Source organism: Dama dama, chromosome 1 (genome assembly GCF_033118175.1).
Source record: "Dama dama isolate Ldn47 chromosome 1, ASM3311817v1, whole genome shotgun sequence".
Classification (NCBI taxonomy): Eukaryota; Metazoa; Chordata; class Mammalia; order Artiodactyla; family Cervidae; genus Dama; species Dama dama.
In genome coordinates this window covers 13,320,042-13,347,434 of record NC_083681.1, presented here as the reverse complement: position 1 = coordinate 13,347,434, position 27,393 = coordinate 13,320,042, and positions in this window count along the sequence as shown.

Here is a 27,393-nt window from a genome sequence, read left to right as displayed (position 1 = left end):
CCATGAAATTGTTGGTGATGTCACTCACCATGTGCCCTCCTCTCTGATCCCTCTGAAATATTCATTCATTTCAACAATGACCAATGCTAAAAAAGAGGAAATAAAAAAAAGCTTAATTATTTTTAAAACATACCATTTGCACTGTTTTATGAAGCTCTTCACTGAATTATCTATTGTCCGTTAGATGCCAAGAACAGTCATGTCCTCATACCCTCAGATAACCATCTCTTACCATTTTCCTCTATTCTAACATAGACTAATTCCAAATTCCCATTCCTTTTTGCCACATCCACAAACATGCACTTCACTACAACTGAGAACACTCCAGGATTTAGACTCCAGGATTTCTAAAGCTCTCTTAATATATTAAAATGTCCCTAGCTATTTTAAATTAATTCTTGTGTGAGGCCAAAATATGTATAAACACCAACTATTTATGAAGCAATATATTGGTTAAAGGAACATACTCTGGAGTCAAATCAAGATTTCAGTATCTCCTGTCTATTTACCAACTATACAAATTTATGAAAGTTACTTACTACTTTTGCCTTAGTTTTCCATAAAATGAAGCTAATATCTTTACTTCATATAATTGCTAGAAGAAATAAACTCAATGACATGTATAAAGTACTTGGCATGGTGTTTGGCATATGCTTAATAAATCTTAGTTACTTTGGAAAAGATGGCTTAATATGCTGTTTAAAGACATTTATGATCCTAATAAAAATATTTAAAGAACTTGATTAACATCCTTGGCTACCATTTGACAGATTTATAGAGGCTAACAAGATTGTGAAAATTAACTTTTTAAACCATTTTTTACTGTGAAGATAACTCTTACTAGTAAATCTTATCTTGTTTGATACTATTAAGTTCTTGAAAGTTGTACACTTTGTAGCAGAAACATTTGGACTGTTCTTGGTGAATATGTGAACTAGGTGAGGAAACTAAATTGAGTCAAGAAAAATTGAGGAATGTAAACTTAGAAGCAAAAATTCAAATGCCATGTCCTAGATAAAGTGGTTAAAGTCCAAGTGGATATGGAAGCAATGGGTAACAAATCAAGATTTTTGAACTTTGCCACTTAGGGTGAGAGACCAGTGTAAAATCCTTTCTTCCCTACCAAAAGCCTGAACAGGAAGTCAATGATATATTTTAAGTATTCAGAAAACTGACTACTAAAGCATAAATGAAAGGCATACTCGTGTGTGCACCCAAATGGACTGCTGCTGCTGCTGCTGCTAAGTCGCTTCAGTTGTGTCCGACTCTGTGCGACCCCATAGATGGCAGCCCACCAGGCTCCCCCATCCCTGGGATGCTCCAGGCAAGAATACTGGAGTGGGTTGCCATTTACTTCTCCAGTGCATGAAAGTGAAAAGTGAAAGTGAAGTTGTTCAGTCGTCTCCGACTCCTAGCGACCCCATGGACCACAGCCTACCAGACTCCTCCTTCCATGGGATTTTCCAGACAAGAGTACTGGGGTGGGGTGTCATTGCCTTCTCCGATCCAAATGGACTTTCACACTCTAAACTGGACAATCTTACCCACCCAGTTGCAAACAGCATTAATCAAAGACAGGCCATATGCAAAGTTTAGAGAAAGAGTAGGAGAGAGGGACTCTAGACCAACTGATGTTCTTTTAAAAAAGAAATTTGCACACATTACTCTAGTTCATATTTCATGCCCAAATGAGGTCATGAAAGATACAGAAAATCTGTCTCTAGCTTTGGCAGCTATATATCTTATTACAATTTTATACTAATGAAGATCATTTTGTTTCCTCAACATTTGTCCTAGAAAACCTTTTGCACTTAAACAGGAGGTGACATACTATTATTTAAGATGATTGCATAATTAGCAAAACAGATAAAACAAGCATTATACACTAATTTCATGATATTGTTTGTTTTCTGAGATAGGAAAGAAAAACGGAAAAGTGAAGCACCATAAAATTTCTGAAAATGGAAAGCAGCTGAAAAATTGCAACTGACTAGCAAAGACGAGAAAGCTGAAATATAAGTGACTATATAAATAAAGACAAAGTGAAACAAGACCATATATTAGAGAATGTTTCTAAAATTTACTGCTTCATGTGATGTAGGAAGAAAACAAATTAAATATATTACCATTTCACTGTAACATCTATTTTAACTTTCTCATGTAAGAAAGATACTGTATGGTTTTATAACTTACAGCTTTTCAAATTTATTTATCATTCAAAGGATTTGTTCTTCATATTTCCTGAAAGAATTAGGAACATGAGTTTATTTCTAGTACAGCTTATATCTGTGTATTCCTTAGAGCATCACAAACTTATGACACAGACCCATCTGGAGCCACTTAGCTGTCATTATTTTCTTTTGGATTCTCAAGCTGTCACTGCATCACCTCTCTGTACATGATGGTGAGGTAGTTGTATTTAATGAGATCCTACTACCTGTCAGTGAAATCTTGATTTCTGACAATTGCAAGATATCCCAGGATCATCTTGAATTCTCCTCTACTAAATAAGGAGCCAACAAGCCCTGTATCCTTTCAGTAGAAAGTAGTTTCAATGTCTTATTGAAGCAGATTATACTGCTTTTCCTTGGTACTGAATCTATGGATGATGACCCCAGGAAGAAGTAAATTTAATCTTAGAGCAAGAGTTATCTTAGAAAAATAATTACGAGAAGATAAGAAGTGGCATGTATTTAAGCAGATACTTCCAATCCACGTAATATTATTGTCATCTGGTTTTCATAAATGTGAAAACTGTTAGTTGTTCAGTGTTGTCTGACTCTTTGCAATGCCATGGACTGTAGACCACTAGACTTTTCTGTCCATGGAATTCTCCAGGCAATAATACCAGAGTGGGTAGCCGTTTACTTTTTTGGGGATCTTCCTGGCTTAGGGATCAACCTTGGCTCTCCTGCCTTGCAGGCAGATTCTTTACCATCTGAGCCACCAAGGGAGTCCATGAGATTTATTAATATTTTAAAGTATTAATCTTGATATATTATGCTAAATGCTTTTATAACAAATTGCAAATTAATGTTACATTTTCCCTCAAATTTAGCACTCTCTATAACATTGATCACTTTCCGATTCTTGTAGTAGGTACCCTGAAATGATTTTGAAATATCCAAGCATTCATGGTCCCATGTGTCAGTAGTACTTGTTCACTTACTGAGGGAGAAAAAGAAAAAAAAAAAAAGGATTCTCCTCCCAGAAAAACACTAAATAAAACACAAGCACAGCAATACATAGTCTTTCAGATAACCTCTATGCTACTCAATGGCAATGATGATAAGGTCGTCCAGAGACAAATGTGGATGTAGGAATTTATTTGAAATTGTCCTTTAACTTCACAGTGGGAAAATTATTTATCTTCTATTACACATATCTTATAGTGGAAACCAAACTTCTAAAGATCTTTAAATAAATAAAGACAGCTATTCAAGAATCAAAAATCATATGTTAGTGTTAGTCCCTCAGTCATGTCTGACTCTTGCCATGAGTTTTATAATCATATAAACTCAGACTATTAAAAGCTAATTAACAATGTCATAAAGCCCAGCAAAATTAATATCAAGGACATTTAAAAGCAAAAGGGTAAATTTTTTAAAAATCACCTTATGTACTGTTTCCAGAAGAAATCAATTCATCAACATGCAAATATTTGGATAATAATAACTTCATAGAAATGTTATTCTCAGTTGAATTTTGATATAAGTCAACGCTTAAGGAATTTCCAGACTCAGTGTATCATGAGATGATTATATTATCATAAAAAACAAATATAGAAATTTAGAAAAATTTTATGCAAATATCTTTTGTTTTTAAAGCATCTTATGCCTGTACCACTTGTGCCTTTTACAGGTAATGCCATTTTCTTGTCGGTTTCTTGGTAATGGTGTACTGTGCTATATTAAGTTGTCATAGAACATTGGCTCACCAATTTGCTGATTAGATTAGCATAGTGATTTTATTTGATGAATATATAATAGCCAAAGATAAGTAGATAATTATAAGCAAATATTAATATTGAAATAATAAAGTCAAAATAGAGGTAAAACCTTATGCTGAAAAAGATTGAGGGCAAGAAGAGAAGGGGGCAACAGAGGATAAACTGGTTAGACAGCATAATTGACTCAATGGGCATGAGTTTGAGTAAACTCTGGAAGATGGTGACGGAGAGACAAGCCAGGCAGGCTGCAGTTCATGAGATCACAAAGAGTCAGGCACAAGTTAGTAAATGAATGACAACTTGCATAATATATTTGTATAATATTCTTCATTAAAAAAGGTTAAATTTTTTCAAGGCCCTGCAGTTCAGGAATGTATATATTTTAAGTGCTTTTCAAACACTTACTATTTCCCTATCACAGTCCTACTTTTCCTCTATTTCTTTCCATTGATTACTTAGGAAAGCTCATTCTCTTTCCTTGCTATTCTTTGGAACTCTGCATTCAGATGGATATGTCTTTCTTTTTTCCCACTGATTTCCCCCCCCCCCCCCCAGCATAGTGATTTTATTATGAAAAAAAAAAATTAATTCATTATGGGAAAGTTCAAACATATATGAGTGGAAATAATTGTATGGTGAACTCTGATGTACTTATCACATAGCCAATCAATTCATGGCCAATCTTTTTTCATCTGTATCCCCAGCTCCCTTCTATCTTACCCATATCCTTTTGAAACAAATCTCGGATACCATATCATTTCATCAATAAATATTTCAGGATGCAACTAACTGAGGCCTTAAAAAATAACAATTATACCTAAAAATGAACAATAACTATTTACTATCATAAAATTTCTAATCAGTATTTAAATTTCTGATCATACCACAACTTTTTTAAATGTTCATTTCTTTGGATGAACATACTTTAAATTGCACATATTTAAGGTGCACAATTTTGGAGTTTGGCCTACATATACACCTGTGAAACTATCACCATAATCAAGCTAATAGACATATCCATCATCCCCAAAAGCAGAAAAATATATATTTGGATAAACTGACAAGAAGGTACCAATGGAAAGAGAAACTGATTTTAAAGGAGAGAAGATAATAGAGCCAAACCAAAGGAGCAAGTGGAATCTAAATATTTACCTCAGTTTTTCATTCAAAGGCCTTTTTTTTTTTTCCTTTTTCTTTCTTCTTTTCCCTGGTATATCCTGTATTACCATTTAAGTTGTAATTTTTTAACTAAATGATGTTAAAATAAATGATAGGTTTCTTTAAAACACAGTATCAGTTACAGAAAAACAGTGTAGCTGTAGAATTTGACTGGGACTATACACCAAAAGCCCGCAGATTTCCTACCACTTCACATGTCTCTTTGTATCTCTACACATCAACACGTTAAAACCTCTAAACTGTGTGTCTTCTCTTGCAGCCCAATTAAAGGATATTGCTTACGGCACCAAGCAGTACAAATTTAAGCCAGAAATCATGCCAGATGACTCAGTTGATGAATTTGATGAAACCATTCACTTAGAACGAGGCGGAAACCTATTTGAAATCCATATCAACAAAGTAACCTTTTCTTCCGAAGTTTTACAGGCATCTGGAGATAAAGAGCCTGTCACCTTCTGTACCTATGCTTTCTATGATTTTGAACTACAGACAACTCCCATAGTATGGGGCCTTCACCCAGAATATAACTTTACTTCTCAAGTAAAGTTGCCTCATTCATGTTAATGACTTATTCTTACAGTACATTCAGAAAAATACTGTCACTCTTGAGGTCCACCAAGCTTACGTCACAGATTATGAAATAATTGCAGCTTGTCAGATGATATTCCATGAAATTTTAGAAAAAAGTGGTCGAATAATTTGCACAGCAAGTTTGGTTGGTAAGTACAGTCTTACAGACTTCGGCTGTTTGAATCCCTGAATGGTTTTTATATTAAAAAGGCATTTCTCATTAGTATCTTCTCTCACAGATTCAAGGTGCCTTTAGGGTAAGGACAGTTTTCTCTGATTCAGCTGCCCACTGTTGATTGCACTCTTAAATGTCATTGATAATGTCAGTACAATGGCTGTTAAGTTTTTAAAGCTTCTTAAGTACAAAGGTTTATTTACCATGTTGATAATCTTTGTTTGATTAAACATTAATTATAGTATGTTGATGACTTTCAAAACTCTTGTCTCAGCTATTTGTAAGGACTCCTCAGACAACCACTGGGCTTTTTGCATTTCTTTTTCTTGGGTGTGGTTGTGATCACCACCTCCTGTATAACATTAGGAACCTCTGTCCATAGTTCTTCAGACACTCTATCTATCACATCTAATCCATTGAATCTATTTGTCACCTCCACTCTATAATCATTAGGGATTAGATTGAGGGCATACATGAATGGTCTCTATTTTCTTCAATTTAAGTCTGAATTTGGCAACAAGGAGTTCATGATCTGAGCCACAGTCAGCTCCGGGTCTTGTTTTTGCTGACTGTATAGAGCTTCTCCATTTTCGGCTGCAGAGAATATAATTAATCTGATTTCAGTATTGACCATCTGGTGATGTCCATGTGTAGAGTCTTCTCTTGTGTTGTTGGAAGAAAGTGTTTGCTGTGACCAGTGCGTTCTCTTGGCAAAACTCTGTTAGCCTTTGCCATGCTTCATTTTGTACTCTAAGGCCAAACTTGCCTGTTACTCCAGGTATCTCTTGACTTACTACTATTCTATTCTGGACCTCTATGATAAAAGTGATAGATGAAAAGAAATAGAGGAAAACAATAGAATGGGAAAGATTAGAGGTCTCTTCAAGAAAGTTAGAGATACCAAGGGAATATTTCATGCAAATAAGGTCACAATAAAGGACAGTAGTGGTATGGATCTAACACAAACAGAAGACATTAAGAAGAGCTGGCAGGAAAACACAGAAGAATTATACAAAAAAGATTTTAATGACCTAGATAACCTTGATGGTGTGATAACTCACCTAGAGTCAGACATCCTGGAGTGTTACGTTGAGTGGGACTCAGGAAGCATCACTACAAACAAAGCTAGCAGAGGTGATGGAATTCCAGGTGAGCTGTTTCAAATCCTAAAAGATGATGCTGTCAAAGTGCTGCACTCAGTATGTAAGCAAATTTGGAAAACTCAGCAGAGGTTACAGAACTGGAAAATGTCAGTTTTCATTCTAATCCCAAAGAAAGGCAATGCCAAAGAATGTTCAAACTAATACACAATTGCACTCATCTCAAACGCCAGCAAAGTAATGCTCAAAATTCTCCAAGCAAGGGTTCAGCAGTACATGAAAAGAGAAATTCCAGATGATCAAGCTGGATTTATAAAAGGTGGAGGAACCACAGATCAAGTTACCAATGTCCATTGGATCATAGAAAAAGCAAAAGAATTTCAGAAAAAACGTCTACTTCTGCTTCATTGACTATGCTAACGTCTTTGACTTTGTGGATCACAACAAACTGTGGAAAACTCTTAAAGAGATGGGACTATCAAACCATGTTACCTGCCTCCTGAAAAATCTGTATGCAGGTCAAGAAGCAACAATTAGAACCAGACGTGGAAACATGCAGTGGACCCAAATCAGGAAAGGAGTACGTCAAGGCTGTATATTGTCACCCTGCTTATTTAACTTGTAGGCAGAGTTCATCATGTGAAATCCTGGGCTGGATGAAGCACAAGCTGAAATCAAGATTGTCGAGAGAGATATCAATAACCTGAAATGTGCAGGTGACACAACCCTTATGACAGAAAGCAAAGAAGAACTAAACAGCCTCTTGATTAAAGTGAAAGAGGCTAGTGAAAAAGTTGGCTTAAAACTCAACATTCAGGAAACTAAGACCATGACATCCGGTCCCATCACTTCATGGCAAATAGATGGGGAAACAATGGAAACAGTGACAAACTTTAATTTTTTGGACTCCAAAATCACTGTAGATGGTGAGTGCAGCCATGAAATTAAAAGACACCTACTCCCTGGAAGAAAAGCTATGACCAACCTAGACAGCATATTGGAAAGCAGAGACATTACTTTGCCAAAAAATGTCTGTCTAGTCAAAGCTATGGTTTTTCCAGTAAGTATGTGTAGATGTGAGAATTGGACTAAAGAAGAATTGATACTTTTGAACTGTGATGTTGGAGAAGACTTGATAGTCCCTTGGACAGCAAGGAGATCTAACCTTTAGTCCATCCTAAAGGAAATCAGTCCTGAATATTCTTTGGAAGGATTGATGCTGAAGCTGAAATATTTTGGCCACCTGATGCAAAGAACTAACTCATTGGAAAAGGCCCTGACGCTGGGAAAGATTGAAGGCAGGAGTAGAGGGGGATGACAAAACGTGATGGTTGGATGGTATCACTGACTCCATGGACATGAGCTTGAACAAGCTCTGGGAGTTGGTGATTGACAGGGAAGCCTGGTGCGCTGCAGTCCACTGGGTCTCAAAGAGTCAGACACAACTGATCGACTGAACTGAGTCCTGCTTTTAGAAACTAATATATGTATGTGTGTATATATACATATGTATTTCTTTCCATATATTTATATATATATGTACATACTTAGATAGATATGTATATCAATCTCCAAACATTTCATGTGACTTTGCTGGAATTTTTTGGTACATATATTTGCAGAGTAGATTATAACATGCAGAGTAGATTATTACATGCAGTATTATAACATGCAGAGTAGATTATAACATGCAATATTATAATTTGTTTATTTTGTATTATCTGTGCCCAGTGGCATCTTTGGCTGCTCAGATGGTAAAGAATCTACATGCACGGTGGGATTCCTGAGTCAGGAAGATCCCCTGGAGAGGGAAACGACAACCCATTCCAGTATTCTTGCCTGGAGATGTTTATACACAGTACAGTCCATGGGATGGCAAAGAGTCGGGCATGATGGGCAACTAACACTTTCACTCTCATATTTATCTCTGCCTTGCACAGTTCTCAGTATCTTGGCATTTCTTAGTATTTAACTCTCATTTAAATGGATAATTATAAAAATCATCCTTTCAAATTCAGTTAGCTAACTTAATCATTCACAATCTAAACTTTCAGTAGACTGAATGTTTCTTTTCTTCAAAAACACCATTATGTCTGATTTTTATTTTGATATTAAATAAGTATTAAATTGAACTCTTCTAGTCTCTTTTTTGAGTGCAGATCTGATATATATATCTCATATGTATATATATGTATACATATATACATATGTATATGAGATTACATATATGTATCAGTCCAACATGAGATACACAACCACCCTGAAGAACAGGCTTTCCATGTTTGACGAATGATCTGCCTGCAGCCTCCAATAACTAAAGTTATAAGTTAGCGCCATGGGTAAGATGAATGTTAGAGGGACATTTTTGAAGTGCTGTGTTTTCTCCCACCTTTTACTAGTGGAAAATACAAGCTTTGTTTTCATCTAACTCTCAGAGAAATAGGATTTAAGGGAATTACTCTGATAACATAATAGTTGTAACCTACCTTTTCTAGAATTTAAAAGATCCTTGTGTGACTCATTTTAAGAAACATGGAGCTAATGACTAATGTGCTTTCTGATACCCTGAGAAGAAAGATTGGACACTGAGTGGGGTTTAGCCTGTGTTCTCAATGTTTGCTTTGGTAACAAACAAGTGTGGATCATGTGTGAAAGAACTGGGTTTCAATCATCTTGAATCTTGTTAGAGGGCTACAGGGACAGACAAGAAGAATTCCCAAGAAGAGTGGAACACTGTATTTCCACAGGTTGAGAAAGACACCTTAAGTGACCGGAGGTGAAGCCGCAAAAGGAACCACCCTTGAGGGCACCCAGAGGGCAAAATCTAGATCTCTTATGTTTGTAACACAGGATAAACTATATGTTGCATCTCAAATCAATGTTCTATTTTCAGTGAAGGTTAGTGATCTTAATTTTTGTAATAAAATATAAGTAGTGAAATTTAATGTATCAGTTGGTAATTAATACTTCATACCATGTTACATTGATATTGGTACAAAAATATTGCTTCCTCCATGCTATTTGAAAAATACTAAGTCTGAATGGATATTGTCTGCATATTATACAAATCCTGTACTGTGCCCAATCATACTTCTGCTTAAATTTCTTCAGTGTTCCCCTTATCAACACAGAACAAAATTAAAATTTCTTAAATCTGACTGTGGTATTTTCCTCCAATACCCTCTAACTTTCTTCTGTCACCTTGGCTTTCTTTAATAATTATTATTATTTTCTTTTGACTGTATTGCAAAGCATACAGGATTTTAGTTCCCCGACTAGGGATCAAACCCCTCCAGGGTTAACCATGTATTGCCAGGAAACTCCCACCTTGACCTTCTTAGTGCCTCCCAAAATCCAAGCTCTTGGCTGCTTTATTTCATTTTCACATTTTTCTGTGTTTATAACACAGTCTTCAAAGCATACAATGATGCCTCCTTGTTTTTCAATTTAAATTCCACTGAAACTTTTTCTAATCACACAATAAAAACATATTTCAACTCGCCTCCAGTTATTGGTTCATACCTTTATATGCTTTATTTCCCTCAACAGCACTTATCTTACTCTATAATTTTTATAATTGTTTTCTGTTTGATAATTTCTATTTCCCTCACTAGAATTTAAACTTGTTAAGTGCACAAATTCTGACTTTATTTTCAGCCATTTCTTCACTAACACTTAACATTGAGAATTCACTTTGTAAGAACCCTTTAAATAAATGAGGGCTTCCCAGGTGACTCATGGGGTAAGGAATCCTCCTGCCAATGCAGGAGATACAGGATATGTTGGTTCAATTCCTGAACTGGGAAGATTCCCTGAGAAAGAAATGGCACTTCACTCCAGTTTTCTTGCCTGGAAACTCCCATGGACAGAGCAGCCTGGTGACTATGGTCCCTGGGATTGAAAAGAGTGGGACATTACTGAGTGACTAACACTTTCACATTTGAATACATGAAGGTGAAGAGTGAAAGTAGGAGGGAGGGAGAGAGGAAAAGAGAAAGAGGGAAAGGGAGAAAAAAAGAAAGGGAGGAAGAAAGAAAGAGGGAAGGAAGAATCTGTAAGCATAAAAAGCTCACAGAATCTGAAAGATCTTCAATAAAGGCGAAAGTAGAAACTATTAATATTATGTAATAAAAAGTAGTGATTTTCATTATCTAATATTAAAAACTCAAAAAGATAGCAAAAGAGAAAAAATGATTGCTTGAAATCCATCATTTCCAATGTCAGTTTTTTTCCCCAAGTCCTGTAACCTTCCATATTATCTTTATGAAAAAAGTTATGTGGAATAAGAATCATTTAAGAAAAAGAATGAATTACATTTTATAGATGGAGAACCTGAGACTGAGTGTAATAGAGCTTTTTCTGTTTGTTTGTTTGTTCTCAGTGACATTGATTAAAAAAAAACAAAAACAAAAAACAAACATGTATTATCTGTTCTCTAAGTATATTCCAGATGTATTAAAAGGTCTTGTTCTGAATGTTGAGCTTTCAGCCAACTTTTTCACTCTCCTCTTTCACTTTGATCAAGAGGCTCTTTAGTTCTTCTTAACTTTCTGCCATAAGGGTGGTGTCATCTGCATATCTGAGGTTATCAATATTTATCCTAGCAATCTTGATTTCAGCTTGCGCTTCTTCCAGTCCAGTGTTTCTTATGATGTACTCTGCATAAAAGTTAAATAAGCAGGGTGATAATATACAGCCTTGATGTACTCCTTTCCCAATTTGGAACCAGTCTGTTGGTCCATGTCCAGTTCTGACTGTTGCTTCTTGATGGGCATACAGATTTCTCAAGACGCAGGTTAGGTGGTTTGATATTCCCATCTCTTTCAGAATTGTATGGGTGTGAGTGTTGGGCTATAAAGAAAGCTGAGTGCCGAAGAATTGATGCTTTTGAAGTGTGGTGTTTGAGAAGACTCTTGAGAGTCCTTTGGACAGCAAGGAGATCCAACCAGTCCATCCTAAAGAAGATCAGTCCTGGGTGTTCATTGGAAGGACTGACGTTGAAGCTGAAACTCTGATACTTCGGCCACCTTTTGAGAAGAGCTGACTCATTTGAAAAGACCCTGATCCTGGGAAAGATTGAGTGCAGGAGGAGAAGAGGATGACAGAGGATGAGATGATTGGATGGCATCATCGACTCAATGGACATGAGTTTGGGTGAACTCCGGAAGTTGGTGATGGACAGGGAGGCCTGGCGTGCTGTGGTTCATGGGACTGCAAAGAGTTGGACACGACTGAGCAACTGAACTGAACTGAGGCTTTTCTACATTTCTTTCATAATCAATCTTCAAATATCAATGTTGTTTGTAGAAAAATAAAAGAAGGCATATTGTGATTTTTTTCCCCTTTTCTAAGAAGTTTGTCTTTAAAAAAGCATTAATAAAAAAAGGAAAGTGTATTTGCTTTTAATAATTCCATGGAAGTCTTCCTTAAGCCTGAAATTTGGGAATGTATGCCATATGTCTATTCTTTATTTTTGTTGCTGTTTTCATAAATTAGTAATTAACATATGATGCCTGGTTCACCAAAGGTGGTTTAGAAGGTAAGCCATGTGATTTGATTTTGATCCAAGTCTTAGCTAAGTTCTACTGGACTCTTTGAATTATAAACATCTCAAAACATAACATATTTATCTGTTATGCATATTAATCAATCATAATAGTCTATACTATCCATTTGTAAATCATAAACATGTGAAGTACTTTTTTCAACATGTTAAAAGTGTTTATTATTGTATTATTAACATAATACTATGATTTATATATACTAATATAATGTCATACTTGCTAATTTACCTAAAACTAAAGTATCACATTAAGTACAAAATATTTTGAATAATAATCTTTCAAACACTGTGGGAGTTTCAAAGGGTTTATTTGATGTAGGATACACCATCAAACAATCTAGAATGTTTTCTAAGTAATTTGATTATAATTCAGGCAACATACTATTATTGGAATATGGAATTACAAGATATAGAGAAGGGTAAGATTAAAATTAACCTTAATAATAAAGAAATGTAGACATGTGCTGAATCTTGAAACAGATGTAAAATTTGAAACTGTAGAGATGTAAGAAGAGAACAAGCTGAGCCTGTGAATAGGCACAGAAGATACAGAATAGTGAACAAGATGCCTCCCTGAGTCTAAGGGAATAAAATGCAATAATGAATATTGCAAAAGTGATTTTTTTATACCCATAATGCTTATAACCTTGTAAAAGTAGCACAAAACTGACTATTAATGACAACTTGTAAAGGCTATATTAATAGTATTCATTTTATTTGTAAGGCAGTTATCACTGGTGATTAAGGTTTAGACAATTAAACCAAAGCTAACATATTCATTTAATGAGTACTAAGGGAGGCCTGGCGTGCTGAGATTCATGGGGCCGCAAAGAATCAGACACGACTGAGCCACTGAACTAACTGAACTAACTAATGAACAACTATTTATTTATTCTTAAACATGTTTTAAACATGCATATTGTAGGCCGGTGGAGTGGACTTAAATTAGATAGTAGGGGTGCAAAGATGAATAAAGCATATTGTGCATGAATGCCAAGTCACCTCAATTGTGCCTGACTTGTTGCAACCCCATGGACTGTAGCCCATTAGGCTCCTCTGTCCATGGGATTCTCTAGGCAAGAATCCCGGAGTGGATTGACATTCCCTTCCCCAGGGGATCTTCCTGATCCAGGGATCAAACCCAAGTCGCCTGTGGCTCTTGCATTGCAGACAGATTCTTTACCACTGAACCACAGGAGAAGCTCGAAGCATATTACACATCATCAAATATTCTATATATTCTGTTACTCTGTGAAGAAAGGCACTTACATAAACATGTACGTTACAGAAATATACAGTGCTTTCAGAGGCAGAAAAAGGCTGAGTCATGAGGAGAAGGATAGTTGCATGTTTCCAAAATGGCTCCAATAAATTGCTTCAAAAAATCTATCACAAAGGTAAATAAAACAGTAACAGTATGGTGGAGAAACTGAAAATATTTTAATCATGCTTATCAAAAGTAACAGAGATGTATCATATTTCCCAGGATTATAGTCTGGAATATCATCCCTCACATTAGAGAAGAAATAAAGAGAGGCTGAATAAACAACCCAAAAATACACAGGCAGAAAAGGTGTGTTTTTATTTGACTTTAACTAAAAGTTAAAACTCAAGTTTGAGTATCTCCAAATCTGTGTTATTTACTACTGGCAGGCAAGAAAATGAGATTTCTCTTTTATTTAGAATTCTGTAATATTTTTGGCAGCATTTTATTTCTCATGCTTATTAATTTTTAACTTCAAGAGTTATAGTGTCCCTTTCTTTCCATTTATCAATCCTTCAGATTGAGAGAAATCAGGGCCCAATATTCTTGACTTGTCACACCTGGATGCTAGATATAGGAAATGAATCTCCCATCTATTGGCTGAACATATCTGTATTGTAATTTAACCTCTTACAATACACTCACCAGCATTTCTCATGCCCCTTAGCAATTCTATGTTGCAGAGGTTAAATTCTAGGCAAGTATACCATAACTTTTATGTATGGAGTACTATTTTTAAGAATAAAAGACATATGAAATATGGACATTTTCAGTTAAAATTCAGATTTGTCAGTAGATTCTCAAAGATATAATTCAGCTTCTTTGAAATAAATATTTATAGAGACACATATGAGTTAGTCCATCATTATACAGCTGGAAGTAGGCAATATTAACATTTAATATTTCTTAATTACATGCTGATTGCATTTTCCTTGTATAAAGACTTTCTTAGCTAACTGAGAAACTGATCAGTTTCTATTGAGAAACTGATCTTAGTACTATCTTTAGAATTATGAATTTATGTTTTAGTCACATCAAAATGCTTGACAGTTTCCTAGAATTCTATGAATTCAACTAATTACTATTTCAGATTCTTCATTTTTGATACCAACCTGTATCTCCTTATTCATATTTTATATGCCAATTGATTATATCTATTCATCCAATTATTAGCACAGAACCATATATATTGTAATCTTTTATTCTTTCCATAAATCCTCCTTGAATTTTTACCAAGAACTAGTTCCTATGGATTCTACCTCCAGGATATGATCACTTATGATGGATTCATGATCTCTGAAGAAGATTTAGCTTCAGGATCAGGAACTAGGCTTGATCACTCAGAACTTTTGTGTGGCAGAAGTTATATTACACTGGAAAGAAACAAAGAAAGCTTCTGACATAAACATCAGAAGGAGGAAGGCAAGTGCCCCTACTGGATACTCTTATCAAGGCCTTATATGCTTTCACCACACCCACTCCCACAGTTCAGTTCAGTTGATTAATTGTGTCTGACTCTTTGTGAGTCCATGGGCCACAGCATGCCAGGCTTTCCTCTCCATCACCAACTCCCAGAGCTTACACAAACTCGTGTCTATTGAGTTACTTCTGCCATCCAACCATCTCATCTTCTGTCGTCCCCTTCTGCTCTGTCTTCAATCTTTCCCATCATCAGGGTCTTTTCAAATGAGTCAGCTCTTCACATCAGGTGGCCAATGTATTGGAGTTTCATTTTCAACATCAGCCCTTCCAATGAACTTTCACACTAATTTCCTTTAGGATGGACAGGTTGGATCTCCTTGCAGTCCAAGGGACTCTCAAGAGTCTTCTCCAACACCACAGTTCAAAAGCATCAATTCTTCGGTGCTCAGTTTTCTTTATAGTCCAACTCTCACATCCATACATGACTACTGGAAAAACCATAGCCTTGACTAATGGACCTTTGTTGGCAAAGTAATGTCTCTACTTTTTAATATGCTTTCTAGGTTGGTCATGACTTTTCTTCCCAGGAGTAAGCATCTTTTTAATTTCATGACTACAGTCACCATCTTCAGTGATTTTGAAACTCCCCAAAATAAAGTCTGCCACTGTTTCCACTGTTTCTCCATCTATTTGCCATAAAGTGATGGGACCCCATGCCATGATCTTAGGTTTCTGAATGTTGGCCTTTAAGCCAATTTTTTCACTCTCCTATTTCACTTTCATCAAGAGGCTGTTTAGTTCTTCTTCACTTTCTGCCATAAGTGTGGTGTCATCTGCATATCTGAGGTTGATATTTCTCCAGGCAATTTTGATTCCAGCTTGTGCTTCATTCAGCCCAGCGTTTCTCATGATGTACTCTGCATATAAGTTAAATAAGCACAGTGAAAATATACAGCCTTGACATACTCCTTCTCCTATTTGCAACCAGTCTGTTGTTCCATGTCCAGTTCTAACTGTTGCTTCCTGACCTGCATACAGATTTCTCAAGAGGCAGGTCAGGTGGTATGGTATGCCCATCTTTTTCAGAATTTTCCACAGTTTACTGTGATCCACACAGTCAAAGGCTTTGGCATAGTCAATAAAGCAGAAACAGATGTTTTCCTGGAACTCTCTTGCTTTTTCGATGATCCAACAGATGTTTATAATTTGATCTCTGTTTTCTCTGCATTTTCTAAAACCAGCTTGAATATCTGGAAGTTCATGGTTCATGTATTGCTGAAGCTTGGCTTGGAGAATTTTTAGCATTACTTTGCTAGCATGTGAAATGAGTGCAATTGTGTGGTAGTTTGAGCATTCTTTCACATTGCCTTTCTTTGAGATTGGAATGAAAACTGACTTTTTCCAGTCCTGTGGCCACTGCTGAGTTTTCCAAATTTGCTGGCATATTGAGTGCATCCCTTTCACAGCATCATCTTTTAGGATTTGAAATAGATCAACTGGAATTCCATCACTTCCACTAGCTTTGTTCATTGTGATGCTTCCTAAGGCCCACTTGACTTCTGTTGTTTTCCTCTATTTCTTTGCACTGATCACTGAGCAAGGCTTTCTTCTCTCTACTTGCTCTTCTTTGGAACTCTGTATTGAAATGGGTATATCTTTCCTTTTCTCCTTTGTATTTTGCTCTTCTTCCTTTCTCAGCTATTTGTAAGGCCTCCTCAGACAACCATTTTGCTTTTTTCCATTTCTTTTTCTTGGGGATGGTCTTGATCACTGCCTCCTGTACAGTGTCAGGAACCTCTGTCCATAGTTCTTCAGGCGCTCTATCAGGTCTTGTCACTTAAATCTATTTCCCACTTCCACTTTATAATCTTTAGAGATTTGATTTAGGTCATACCTGAAAAATCTAGTGGTGTTTCCTATTTTCTTCCTTTTCACTCTGAATTTGGCAATAAGGAGATTATGATCTGAGCCACAGTCAGCTCCCAGTCTTGTTTTTGCTGACTGTATAGAGTTTCTCCAACTTTGGTCGCAAAATTATAATCAATCTGATTTTATTATTGACCATCTGTTGACGTCCATGTGTAGTCTTCTCTTGTGTTGTTGGAAGAGGGTGTTTGCTGTGACCAGTGCATTTTCTTGGCAGAACTCTATTAATCTTTGCCCTGCTTCATTCTGTACTCCAAGATCACATTTGCCTGTTACTCCAGGTGTTTCTTGACTTCCTACTTTTACATTCCAGTCTCCTATAATGAAAAGGATATCTGTTTTGGATGTTAATTCTAGAAGGTCTTGTAGGTCTTCATAGATCCATTCAACTTCAGCTTCTTCAGTGTTACTGGTCTGGTCATAGACTTGGATTACCATGATATTGAGTGGTTTGTCTTGGAAATGAAGAGAGATCATTCTGTCATTTTTGAGACTGCATCCAAGTACTGCATTTCAGACTCTTTTTTTGAGTATGATGGCTACTCCATTTCTTCTAAGGGATTCCTGCCTGCAGTAGTAGATATAATGGTCATCTGAGTTAAATTCACCTATTCCTCTCCATTTTAGTTCACTGGTTCCTAGAATGTTGACATTCACTCTTGCCGTCTTCTGTTTGACCACTTCCAATTTGCCTTGATTCTTGGACCTAACATTCCAGGTTTCTATGCAATATTGCTCTTCATGGCATCGGACCTAGCTTCCATCATCAGTCACATCCACAACTGGGTGCTGTTTTTGCTTTGGCTCCTTCTCTTCTTTCTTTCTGGAGTAATTTCTCCACTGATCTCCAGTAGCATATTGGGCACCTACCCAAGTGCCTCTATTGGTTAGTCTATCAAGGCCTTATATACTTTCATCAAACCCACTCTCACAAGCTACAGCTTAAGATAACAAGATTAGTCACAAGGTTCTTGTTAAGAAGGAGAAAAAAAATGTTCAGAAACATTGTTGTTATATAATCATTAGTACAGAGATTAAGAAAAGTATACCCTTGAGAGAGATGAGTCGTTTTGTTGTGTAATCATTAGCTCTGGACTTAAGGAAATTTATTCTTAAAGATTGCTGTCATAACAACTCAGAGTTTAAGAAAAAATTATTATGTGACTAAGACAAAGCAATGTAGGAAAAAAAAAAATTGTCCCTTTTTCCTTCTCTAGAGCTACAGCCCTGGACCCTTTGCTCCTCCTTGACTTCTTATCAACGTACCTAACAATTAACTCTCTCAACTACATAAATTTCTTTTTCCCAGTGCCTATTACCTTATTTAGGTCAGCACCTCTGTGTCCATTTCTTATATTGTTGCAAATCTGAAGTCACTAATTGGAAGAAGAGAGTTTATAGTTAGCTCTTTCCTCTAACTTCAGCAGCTCTCCATGTACCTATGGACACCTTATCTTCGACAAAGGAGGCAAGGATGCACAATGAAAAAAAGACAACCTCTTTAACAAGTGGTGCTGGGAAAACTGGTCAACTACTTGTAAAACAATGAAACTAGAACACTTTCTAACACCATACACAAAAATAAACTCAAAATGGATTAAAGATCTAAATGTAAGACCAGAAACTATAAAACTCCTAGAGGAGAACATAGGCAAAACACTCTCCAACATAAATCGCAGCAGGATCCTCTATGACCCACCTCCCAGAATATTGGAAATAAAAGCAAAAGTAAACAAATGGGACCTAATGAAACTTAAAAGCTTTTGCACAACTAAGGAAACTATAAGCAAGGTGAAAAGACAGCCCTCAGATTGGGAGAAAATAATAGCAAATGAAGAAACAGACAAAGGATTAATCTCAAAAATATACAAGCAACTCCTGCAGCTCAATTCCAGAAAAATAAATGACCCAATCAAAAAATGGGCCAAAGAACTAAGCAGACATTTCTCCAAAGAAGACAGACATACAGATGGCTAACAAACACATGAAAAGATGCTCAACCTCACTCATTATCAGAGAAATGCAAATCAAAACCACAATGAGGTACCATTACACGCCAGTCAGGATGGCTGCTATCCAAAAGTCTACAAGCAATAAATGCTGGAGAGGGTGTGGAGAAAAGGGAACCCTCTTACACTGTTGGTGGGAATACAGACTAGTACAGCCGCTATGGAGAACAGTGTGGAGATTTCTTAAAAAACTGGAAATAGAACTGCCATATGACCCAGCAATCCCACTTCTGGGCATACACACCGAGGAAATCAGACCTGAAAGAGACACGTGCACCCCAATGTTCATCGCAGCACTGTTTATAATTGCCAGGACATGGAAGCAACCTATATGCCCATCAGCAGATGAATGGATAAGGAAGCTGTGGTACATATACACCATGGAATATTACTCAGCCATTAAAAAGAATTCATTTGAATCAGTTCTAATGAGATGGATGAAACTGGAGCCCATTATACAGAGTGAAGTAAGGCAGAAAGATAAAGACCAATACAGTATACTAACACATATATATGGAATTTAAAAAGATGGTAACAATAACCCTATATGCAAAACAGAAAAAGAGACACAGATGTACAGACCAGACTTTGGGACTCTGTCGGAGAAGGCGAGGGTGGGATGTTCTGAGAGAATAGCATTGAAACAAGTATACTATCAAGGGTGAAACAGATCACCAGCCCAGGTTGGATGCATGAGACAAGTGCTCAGGGCTGGTGCACTGGGAAGACCCAGAGGGATGGGATGGGGAGGGAGGAAGGAGGGGGGGATCGAAATGGGGAACACATGTAAATCCATGGTTGATTCATGTCAATGTATGGCAAAAACCACTACAATATTGTAAAGTAATTAACCTCCAACTAATAAAAATAAATGAGGAAAAAAAAAAAAACTTCATCAGCTCTCGATTAATGGACCCTTGGGCAATCCTAACAACAAAGATTCAAAGAATTTACAGAAGTATACCCATAGTGAACTCAACACAAAGTGTATGCCCACACTTGGCTATTTTTTATTATACATACTCAATAGCCAAAATGGAGCAGATGAAGTTTTTTTTGTTTGTTTGTTTGTTTTTGTTTTGCTTTGTTTTGTTTTTTTAGATGAAGTTACTCTAGAGTACTGGAGATCATTAATTCTAAAATTTCAAGATTTAAAATCTCAAGCAATCTTACAAATGAAGGTTTCTCTGACTCAGGTGATCCTTATTCATTGGGCTCATTTTTGATGATTGTATTCCAAATACAATCCCTGATGATCTGTTGTCATAAAAATCTGTGTTGCTATCTTGAAAACTTCATCAAAGATAAGTAACCCTTGCACTAAGTGAAGCTCTTTCTGCTTTGTGAATTAACAAATTTTGATATAGAACCACAATTATTCATTGAGAAGAGAGGATGATATACTAATACTTGCATTTGATTTCATCATGTTTATTTTTAAAAATCCTTCACTACCTCCCTAATGTTATCAGAATAAACATTAAACACTACAAGTCTTCTTGCAAGAATTTAGTGATTTGTTCTATTCTGATTTCTCCAATATCACCTCATGAGTCAGTAGCACATTGGTTTAAATTCAAAAATTCTTCTCTCATAAGAAATATTTTATAAGTGATCCATCACTCCTCTGAACTATAGTATCACTTTATAACACTATCATGTAAGTTCTTGCCTGTGTATGTATGTGTGTCTAGTATCATACTTTGTTCTATTCTTTAACATGCTATAAGCTCCTTAGAAAGAGAAAATTTCTGTTTTTGAAAATTATGGTAAACTTACCTTGCACAGAATAGATATCAAATAAGAAGGTATAAAGAAAATGGAAATATCATGCAATATTTGAAATTCACTTTAGACTTTTCCCCAAGATTACTATTGCTTAATAGATAGAATTTTAAGGAAAGGAGAATCAAAAAAGAAATTGGCAAAACAGACTAATTAATAGAGAATTTCCTTATAAAAACTGAAAAAGAAAGAATTCCATTATCACTGAATTTTTCTAGCTGTAAATTTAGTTGTCAGAATGAGATATAGACAATACATTTAGTTTCCTTTATTCGTACTTGACAAAATCCCCAAATTCCATGGACAGAGGAGCCTGACAGGCTACAGTCCATGAGGTTGCAAAGAGTCAGGTATAACTGAGCACACACAACACACACACACACACACACACACACACACACACACACACACAATCTAGAAGAAAACAAGAGAAAACCATTATTTTTCTGTCTCAGTAGTGTATGAAGAGATTTCACAGTATGTTGTTCAAGTTTCATTTTTGCTCTAGTGCAAACACTTAAGCTAGCATTATCTGTAAAATTGACCATTATTAACAGAGTTCTCCACAGATGACCCAGTACATTTATTTTTCAATTGTCACACAGAGAATCTAGAGTTTACTTTAGACTTTCAATTTTTGGTTGTTGTTATTGTTATCTCTAAAACATTGAAAACTGTTTAATCTTGCCTTTTTCAACACAGGCTTACTGTAAATTTCTGGTATTTAATATAATTCTGATGACAAATATTTGTTGACTAGTGTTCAGATTTCTCACTGAGCTCACTTTCAAGACAACTGAGGTCCTGTACTCTTTGAAGAGAGAATAGAAATTACAGAAAAGTACTAGACTATGTAATACTTTTAAGGATATATACTGAAAAGTTTGTCACTAGATGCTCATAGATAAAATTCAACTGTTTTTAAAATTACTAATAAACACATGAGTGAATCTATTTAGCACTCTTGCTTCTACAATTATAGCATACAAAAATTTTATCATAATCACTCTTACCCTTTTATTGGTATACTCAAAATTTCTTATTGTCTAACTTGTAATGAAGAAGAGACAGAAACATTTTGATCAACTTATAAGAACAAGGATATTTTCAATGTATAAATAGCTTTATTATAATTCATCAAATATATGCTATTTGGTGTATTTAATGGGTTTCCCAGGTGGTGTAGTGGTAAAGAACACACCTGTCCATGCAGGAGATGTAAAAAGATGTAGGTTTGGTCCCTGGGTCAGGGAGATGGCTTGGAGGAGGGCATAGTAACCTTCTCCAGTATTCGTGCCTTGAGAAGACCATGGAGAGAGGAGCCGGGCAGGCTTTACTACAGTCACACAGAATCAATTAGAAAAAGGATTAGAAAAAGTGCTCGGGCCTGGTGCACTGGGAAGACCCAGAGGGATTGGGTAGAAAGGGAGGTGGGAGGGGGGATCGGGATGGGGAATACATGTAAATCCATGGCTGATTCATGTCAACGTATGACAAAACCCACTACAATATTTTAAAGTAATTAGCCTCCAACTAATAAAAATAAATGGAAAAAAAAAGAACTGATATAAAATTTCAAAGGTAGATGGCCAAGGTGAATTCACATCACAAAAAAAAAAAAAAAAAGAAGGAAAGAAAGAAAGAAAGAAAAAGGATATTTTCAATGTGAACTAGAATGGACAGGAATGGGTAGATTTAATTCTGATGACCGTTATATCTACTACTGTGGTCAAGAATCTCTTAGAATGAATGGAGTAACCCTCAGATTCAACAAAAGAGCCTAAAATGCAGTACTTGGGTGCAATCTCAAAAATGAAAGAATGTTCTTGGTTCATTTCCAAGGCAAACCATTCAATATCACAGTAATCCAACTGCTACACCAAAGAAGCTGAAGGTGAATGGTTCTATGAAGAACTACAAGATCTTCTTGAACTAATGCCCCAAATATGTCCTTTTCATCAGAGGGGACTGGAATGCAAAAGTAGGAAGGCAAGAGATACCTGGAGTTAACAGGCAAGCCTGGCCTTGGAGTACCAAATGAAGCAGGGCAAAGACTAACAGTTTTGCCATGAGAATGCAGTGGTCATAGAAAATATCATTTCCAACAATAAAAGAGATGACTCTACACAAGGACATCAACAAATGGTCAATACCTAAAGTGGAATGATTATGTTCTTTGCAACCAAAGATAGAGAGGCTTTATACAGTCAACAAAAACAAGACCAGGAGTTGACTGTGGCTCCAGTAATGAACTCCTTATTACAAAATTCAGACTTAAATTGAAGAAAGTAGGGAAAACCACTAAACCATTTAGATATGTCCTAAATTAAATCCCTTTTACTATACAGTGAAAGTGACAGATTTACGGGATTAGATGTGCTAGACAGAGTGCCTAAGAACTATGGACAGAGGTTCATACTATTGTACATGAGGCAGTGATCAAAACTGTATGCAAAAAAGAAATGCAAAAAGGCAAAATGGTTGTCTGAGGAGGATTTACAAATAGCTGAGAAGAAAAAGGAAGCAAAAGGCAAAGAAGAAAAGGAAAGATATATCCACCTGAATGCAGAGTTCCAAAGAATAACAAGGAGAGATAAGAAAGTTTTCCTAAGTGAGCTATGCTAAGAAATAGAGGAAAACAATAGAATGGAGAATACTAGAGATCTCTTCAAGAAAACCAGAGATACCAAAGGAACACTTCATGCAAAATAGGGACAAAAATGGACAGTAACGGTATGAACCTAACAGAAGTAGAGGATATTAAGAAGATGTGGCAAGAAAACATACAAGAACTATATAGAAAAGGTCCTCATGACCCAGATAACCATGATGGCGTGATCACTCACCTAGAGCCAGACATCCTGGAATGCAAAGTCAAGTGGGCTTTGGGAAACAACACTATACATAAACCTAGTGGAAGGGATGGAATTCCAGCTGAGCTATTTCAAATCCTAAAATATGATGCTGTCAAAGTGCTGCGCTAAGTATGCCAGCAATCTGGAAACCTCAGCAGTGACCACAATACTGGAAAAAGTCAGTTTTCATTCCAATCACAAAGAAGGACAATCAAAGAATGTTCAGACTACCACAGAATTAGACTCATTTTACATGCTGGTAAAGTTATGCTGAAAATCCTTCAAGCTAGGGTTCTTGAGGTTCACATACCTTCAAGCTATGTGAACTGAGAGTGTCCAGATGTTCAAGCTGGATTTACAAAAGGCAGAGGAAACAGATCAAATTACCAACATCCATCAGATCCTAGAAAATGCTAGAGAATTCCAGAAAAACATCTGCTATATTAAATATGCTAAAGCCTTTGACTGCGTGTATCACAAAAAACTGGAAAATTCTTCAAGACCACCTTATCAGACCACCTTACCTGCCTCCTGTGATACCTATATGCAGGCCAAGAAGCAACATTAGGACATTAAGACATAGAACAATGGACTGGTTACAAATTGGGAAAGGAGTACATCAAGGCTGTAAGTTGTCACCCTGTTTATTTAACTTATATGCAGAGTACATCATGCAAAGTGCTGGGCTGGATGAAGCACAAGCTGGAATCAAGATTGCCAGGAGAAATATCAATAACCTCACATAGGCAGATGACACCATCTTTATGGCAGCAAGTTAAGAAGAATAAATGAGATTTTTGATGAACATGAAACAGGAGAGTGAAAATGCTGGCTTAAAACTCAACCCTCAAAAAAATGATTATGGCGTCTGATCCCATTGCTTCATAGCAAATAAACAGTGGAAACAGTGGCAGACTTTATTTTCTTGGGTTCCAAAATTATTGTGGACCATGACTGCAGCCATGAAATTAAAAGAAAAACAAAGACAAATCTAGACAGCATGTTAAAATGCAAAGACATTACTTTCCCCAGAAAGATCCTTCTAGTCAAACCTATGGTTTTTCCAGTAGTCATGTATGGATGTGAGTTAGACAATAAAAAAAGGCTGAGCACTGAAGAATTGATAACTTTGAACTATAGTGCTGGAGAAGACTCTTGAGTTTCCCTTGGACATCAAGGAAATGAAACACAGTCAATCCTAAAGTAAATCCAACCTGAATATTCATTAGAAGGACTGATGCTAAAGCCTATGCTCCAGTACTTTGGCCAGATGTGAAGAGATGACAGACCCTGATGTTGGGAAACATTGAAGGCAGGAGGAAGAGGGGATGAAGGAGGATGAGATCACCAGCTTAATGGACATGGGCTTAAGCAAACTCCAGGAGATGGTGAAGGACAGGAAAGTCTTGAATGCTGCAGTCCATAGGGTCACAAAGAGTTGGAAATGACTGATTGACCAAACAACAACAATTTTCAATGTATAAGTAGTTATTATAATTCATCAAATATATGCTACTTGGTATATGTAGTTGCACATCATTAAAATAAAATGGTCATATATGCAAATGCTTGCACACATAGAATAGTTTAAGCACAAAATAGGTAGACAATGAGTACATTTTGAATATATGAATATTAAACTCCAATACTTTGGCCACCTCATGCGAAGAGTTGACTCCTTGGAAAAGACAGTGATGATGGGAGGGATTGGGGGCAGGAGGAGAAGGGGACGACAGAGGATGAGATGGCTGGATGGCATCACCGACTCGATGGGCATGAGTTTGAGTAAACTCCGGGAGTTTGTGATGGACAGGGAGGCCTGGTGTGCTGCGATTCATGGGGTCGCAAAGAGTCAGACACGACTGAACGACTGAACTGACTGACTGACTGAAACCAAAGGATTGCTTTCTACAATGTACTCAGAAAGTGTATTGTTTCCACAATACTATGATCTATATCTCAACATCTCACTCAAAATCTCATGCTAAAAGAAACTAAAATTATATTTTTTTAACATCACCTGTAGTATGAAAATAGTTGCAAGTCAAGTCTCTATCAATGCAAGTAGTGGTCTCTATCACATCAATAAAAGGCTATAAGTTTTTGCCTTGAATAATATTAGGAATTCTCACACTTAATCTATCAATGACATTAGCTCCGAAGGCTAACCTGAGTAATTCCCGATCTCAAACTGCCTTCCAAATAATCAGAAACAGGATAACCTAAAAGTTTAGTCTTAATGTCATTATTTTATTAATTGATTGATTTTTTGGTAATACTGTCATTTGTTCAAGATGTTTGGCTCTTTACCACCTGCCTTTTTATCTACAAAGCTATTTGAATCCAAAGACGTATGTATTGGGTTGGGCAAAAAGTTAGGGCTTTTTTGGTAAGATGTTGCAGGAAAACCCAACTGCTTTTATGAAATACTCTCTTGCTATTGTGAAAAGGTTGATATCAAGATCATAAAAACTCTAGATATTATTCATATTGATAGAATCTGAAAAATGCATCTCAGTATGATTTGAAAGTTATTGCAGTTCAGTTCAGTACAGTCGCTCTGTCGTGTCCAACTATTTGCCACCCTATGGACTGCAGCACACCAGGTTTCCCTGTCCATCACCGTCAACTGGAGCTAGTTCAAACTCATGGCCATGGAGTTAGTGATGCCACCCAATCATCTCATCCTCTGTCACCCCCTTCTCCTCCTGCCTTCAAACTTTCCAAGCATTAGAATCTTTTCCAATGAGTCAGTTCTGTGCATCAGGTGGCCAAAGTATTGAAGCAACAGCTTCAACATTAGTCCTTCCAGTGGAAATTTAGGACTGATTTCCTTTACAATTGACTAGCTTGATCTCCTTGCAGACTAAGGGACTCTCAAGAGTCTTCTCCAACACCACATTTGAAAAGCATCAATTCAGCCTTATTTATGCTCCAACTCTCACACCCATACATGACTACTGGAAAAACCATAGCTTTGACTAGACAGACTTTTGTCAGAAAAGCACTGTCTTTGATTTTTAATATGCTATCTAGGTTGGTCATCTCTTTTTGGGTGTTAGTTCTAAAAGGTCTTGTAGGTTTTCATTGAAATGTTCAGCTTCTTCAGCGTTACTAGTTGGGACATAGACTTGGATTACTGTGATATCAAGTGGTTTGCCTAGATCAGTCTGTCATATTTGAGATTGCATCCAAGTACTGCATTCCAGACTCTTTCATTGACTACGATAGCCACTCCATTTCTTCTAAGGGATTCTTGCCCACAGTAGTAGATATAATGGTCATCTGAGTTAAATTCACCCATTCCTGTCCATTTTAGTTCACTGATTCCTAGAATGTCGACATTCACTCTTGCCATCTCCTGTTTGACCACTTCCAACTTGCCTTGATTCATGGATCTAACATTCCAGGTTCCTATGCAATATTGCTCTTTACAGCATCGGACCTTGCTTTTATCACCAGTCACATCCACAACTGGGTGCTGTTTTTGCTTTGGCTCCATCCCTTCATTCTTTCTGGAGTTATTTCTCCACTGATCTCCAGTAGCATAGTGTCCTATCTTTTTGTTCCAAGGAGCAAGCCTCTTTTAATTTCAT